This window comes from Lycium ferocissimum, chromosome 6 (genome assembly GCF_029784015.1).
Source record: "Lycium ferocissimum isolate CSIRO_LF1 chromosome 6, AGI_CSIRO_Lferr_CH_V1, whole genome shotgun sequence".
NCBI lineage: Eukaryota > Viridiplantae > Streptophyta > Magnoliopsida > Solanales > Solanaceae > Lycium > Lycium ferocissimum.
In genome coordinates, this window is record NC_081347.1 from 42,501,859 (window position 1) to 42,506,980 (window position 5,122).

The following is a 5,122-nucleotide window of genomic DNA, read 5'->3' on the forward strand; positions in this document are numbered from 1 at the left end:
TTCCTTTGACGAATTTACTTCCTTTGCCTCAATTGTCTTTGGAATCTTAATTAGAATTATAGAACATCCTTTCTTAACTTATAGGGACTTCATGTACAACCTAGACTTACGTTAGTCTACTCATCATGTGAATAACATGAATTTCCCCAAGGTGTAATACTAGGGAAGATTTTAAGCACCCTAGTATTAAGGATCCGTAGAATACGATTGACCTTCGAGCTTCAATGTGTGATTAATTGTAATTATTTGCTAAATTGGTTTTATTTCTTATAAAAACTGTCATGGCATATCATAAAGTGTTCTTGGCAAAAATCCTTTATTTAATGATGAAGGGTTGGATTTCCTTTGAAAATGTATATAAGGGTTGAAGTCATTTCATTTTAGGACCAAAGCACACTTAAGGTTTCTCTTAAGTAGAGCTCAACTAAGACTTGGTCCAATGTTATATCTTTTTGTCCTTATAAAATTTATTGAATACTTTGAGTATATTTTCCTTATAAAAATGCCATGGGTTTATACAAGTATATAAGAAAGTGTTTTCTTTTTAAAATGGTATACTTTATTTTTAGTCATTTTTGAAGGTCAACCACACTCCATTTTGAATCCCTTCCTCAAACTATAGTCAAAAAATATAATTCCCTGTGTTTGTTTAACTTAAGGTGGGCTTTGCCCAAAAATGTTTTTGACAATCCCTTAAGTTATTTTGAGTAAGTTAAAATCCATTTCCACAACACTTATGATTTTGAAATTAGGTTTCATTCTTTATACATCCTTGAGTTGAAAGAAGAAAAGGTGAAGTTTTTCTCAAAATTGTCCAATTTGCTTTCATTTTATCGTTTCTGAAATTTCCAACTTCAACTGTTTCAAACTTCATTTTTTGTAAAAAATGAAATTTGTAAAAATCATTTCTTGTTTGAATTCTTGAAGACATATCATTTATCTGTTGTTGGGTCGCGGTTTTGAAATCATTTGAGGGTTCCTATCCATTCTAAATGATATACATCATTTGGCTAAAATTTCTAAGTTTGTATCTATTGGGGTTCCAATATTTACACAAGCATCCTTTACATACATGTACATATACATTTTATGAAAATCAAAAGAGAAAGTTAGGCTACTGGGCCTACCGAAGCCCACTAGTTGCCATTTTCACTCATGGTTGGGCCTTCTAAATGTCGGACTTGATCGAAGAAATAGGAATGTTGGGCCTCTGGCCCAATATTGGCTTGAAGTATATATTTTGCCCAAGCGACCTGCGATGATAGTTCCATGCAAAGAGGGGAGGGAAAAAGAAAAATGCGGTTAGAAATCATCTAAACTTAGAAAATTATCTAAGAAAAACAAAGTAAATTATCCATATATAGCCATATGCATGAAATAGTGTTTCAGTTGCATATTCAAACACGCTAGACTGTATATATCAAACAAAGGCCCATAAAACTTCAGTGAAATTACCAAGACATGGCCAGAGGCCCAACGATTGAAAGGAAAATAAATGGACAACTCAAATAGTCATTAAGGGGAGGATAACAGGCCCAAAACAACATCCATACATGAAAATGCAACATAACTGGCCCAATTGACTTAACTGCAGGATAATACTAAAATAGGAGGCCCAAATCAAATTTATTATGTAAACAGAGCATGAAATATTATGAGTATGCACGATGTATTACCCAATATATACCAGGGTATATAAGGGGTATATATCAGGTACACCTGATGTATATTCAAACACAATGAACCAGATAAGAAGGGAGAAGAAGAAAAGGGGTAGTTAATCAAACAAGGATGGATATTCATCCCAAAATGAAGTCTAATACATTTGATTTTTACACATATACATACATGATATATATACACTAACATGCTTAACACATTCACTCCTTCAAGACTGTCAATGATACTTAGTTTAAAAGATCAGTACACAACAACTGATGCTTCATTTATTTTTAAGAGAGACAAGACATAGGAAACTTCATATTACATTCATCTCTTAAGCTTGGCATTTTTAATTTGGTATTCAATCTGAGTAGGCACTGATCTTTAAGCATTTTTTCAAGTTTAAAAAAAACCAAATAGGCTCTCACACAAACATGGGACATGTGCAGTCATAGGATCCTTTCCCTCCAAGACTGGACCAACATATATGCATTAGCAATCATAGAAAAGAAAAGAGGGGGAACAGTGAAGGGTAGCCATAAAGGGGACATGAAACTCTTTATAACCAATCCTTAAGCGTACATGCATACACGCGTCTATGAGAAGCACATTTATATAAGTTTCAAGGTGTTCATATTGGAAATAATTTATCATAGAGATGACAAACAGTATGTGAGAGTAAAACTAGGTGGGAAAGGGAAAGGGAGAAAAAGGGGAAAAGAAGATTCTTATTAACCGATCCTTATATTTCTACTTTTTATTCAAACTAAGGGGAAGGAAATACGGTAAAAAACCAAACTACTTTGATAGTGTCTTAAGCATGATAAAATTACCAGATGTGGATATGACATAGCCTATGTCATCCTAGCAGATAGATAACACTATCATTTATCAGATCCAGAACATTGAGCAGTAAAGTAAGGCACCTCACAGAGATATCAAGAAGAAACCAAAACAACACCAGTGCTATGTCACTTCCACCCTAGATTCCCATTTCAAACTGTCCTTCTTTACACAATATTTCTCTCCTTTTTTTACTCATTCAAACCATAGAGGATCCCATAGGACATGATTCAACAAAGAGGAACCCCAGCAGCCTAGGATTAGTTGTACTAGGTTAAGTAGGAGAACTCAAAGCCTTTCCAAACCATTCCCTAGCCCTGAGCCCAAGTGACAACCTCTTAATCTCTTTTTCCATTTAAGTGGTTAAAGCAAGTTCCCTTTTTCATCTTAGGTGAATACTGTTAGTTCAAACAAATGAAGGAAACTCAACACCTTTGCCCTTTTAAAACCCTAGTTACTATCAGACTTTAGTCCCCTTAACAAACTCAAAAGTATAATGACATGCTGTTGAAAAACTCCTCTAACATGTTAAACATATAGATACTCATTAGAATTAAGCCAAGTAATCTTGAACAGTCTCAAGTTATCACAAAACACACATAGGTTGCCCATATAAACAAGTGAGAGGGGAGGGATTATACAAGGGTTAATGCACACAATACTGTCAATCGCACAAGATAATGAGGTAGAGTCACTAATGAACTTTTTAGGCAAATGCCACCACTTAATCACTTTTTGAACATGATAATGCATTCAGACAAGAGTTGGACAGTCTACCTACTTGTATTTAAAGGACAACTTGGCAAAAAATAAGCAAAATAGACATGAGGAGTTATTGGTTCCATAATGGTCAAGACACAGGTTAGCACTGATAACATATAGGCATAAATGAGACCCATGAAAATATTAAGCAAGTACACAAACCAACATTAGCAAGCAAATGATTATTTGCAGGGTTGAATAAACATTTATACCTATACTAAGCTCAAAGTAGTTGCAATAAATACATGGTGTTTATCAAGGAGCTAAGATAAAGGCATATTGACTCAACACAGATAACGATTGAACTATATTTATCAAAAGTTGTTGAGTTATTCCCCAAATAATCTAGGCTAAATAGTTTTTATGCCACTTTAAGTCTGATTCTAACATATGTAGGCCACAGATGATTAAGCTAAACTCATATTTGAACATTGATTAGACTAGGACTATTAATGAGTCAACAGATGATAAGCCATATGAGCATTTAAGCAAAACAGGTGTTTAGGCATATTCTTTGGCATGCTGATAACATGATTAGGCTAATAGCAGCATCAAACATTCAAAACAATCCAAAATTAGGCACATTAAAAAATCCCTACATGTTTAACTAAACCCCAATTGGATGTGGATATGTCATCATATTGAACTACTACTGTCTAATAATGAACCAGGATAGACAAGCTAAATAAATATTTAACTAGTAAACAAAGTGAATAAGCAATCTAAGTAGGTAGTTATGTTAACATACTGCTATTTGACAATAAAATAAATGGCATGCTTACACAAACAAATGATTAAACTAAACCAAAGTTATCATGAACCACTAAACTAAACATATAAATGCTTAATGGCTAATCAACACGTAGCTGAATTAAACTAAAACTACACATAACATAGATATTAACTAACACATAGGCATAAACTAAACTAAATATATAGAAAACACTAATAACACTAAAAATAAATAAAAGGAAGAAGGTTTACATTTTCTGTGTGTAGCCTTTTGTTGAGAATTGAAATTGGAGATCCCTTGAACTCCTCAACACTCGAAACTCAAATTTTACCCACAAACAAAAAACAAGTTTAATTTTTGACTAAAAAATTCAATAAGTTAAAGGTTCCAGCAAAAGTACTAGATCCCTAGGTATATTGAACCTATTTGCTCTAAATCTTAGTGTGTATGAATATTGATGAATGCGTCCGAAATTGTAAGATATGGGGTTCTTTATAAGAAGCCCAAATTTGAAAACCCTAGTCCTGAATTTCGATGTGGGAAAACAGGATTTGGGGGGGAATTATCTTGAATTCCCTCTCAAAATAACAATTAAACAATAAAATTCGAGTATTCAAAAATCGGATATGGACAAAAGCCATTAAGAAAACGTACTTGTTTGAGCTCAAAATGCAGAAAAGATAAGGAAAGGTAGCGTTTAATACCTTGTTTGGTTGAGACTTGGTGGAGATAAAATGTTTGCCTCAATCAATCATGCCAGGTTTGTAAAAGGTGTTGTACACCTGACCTTTTGCAAAAAATAGCAACGATGGCGGAGAAAAGAGAAAAGGAACGAGACGGTGGCCACTAGGGTTTCAACCAAAATCCTCATCTCTTCAATAGACAAGACCCTTGCGGTCTGTTTGTGTGTATGTGTTTATATGTTTGCTTGGTAGAAATGGAATTGGGCCGGGTCCGGTCCTAATTGGACTAGGCCTGGCCGAATAAAATAAATAAAAAGGAAAGAAATCTGGGCCCAATTCTTCACCCCTATACGTGTGTATACATATATACACATGTATATAGATGTATACATGTGTATATTTATGTATATAAAAGGGAAAAATGTGCTATTTGATTATT

At 33.9% G+C, this 5,122-nt stretch overlaps 1 long non-coding RNA gene across 1 annotated transcript; it reads right to left on the reverse strand.

Annotated features, from left to right (window-relative positions):
• Positions 1-1,005: 1,005 nt before the first annotated feature.
• Positions 1,006-4,895, reverse strand: LOC132059687 (uncharacterized). Its single transcript, XR_009415709.1, has 2 exons — positions 4,705-4,895; positions 1,006-1,253 (listed from the first exon to the last, which is right to left on the reverse strand). It is a non-coding gene; the product is annotated as an uncharacterized LOC132059687 (long non-coding RNA).
• Between the last annotated feature and the right edge of the window lie 227 nt (positions 4,896-5,122).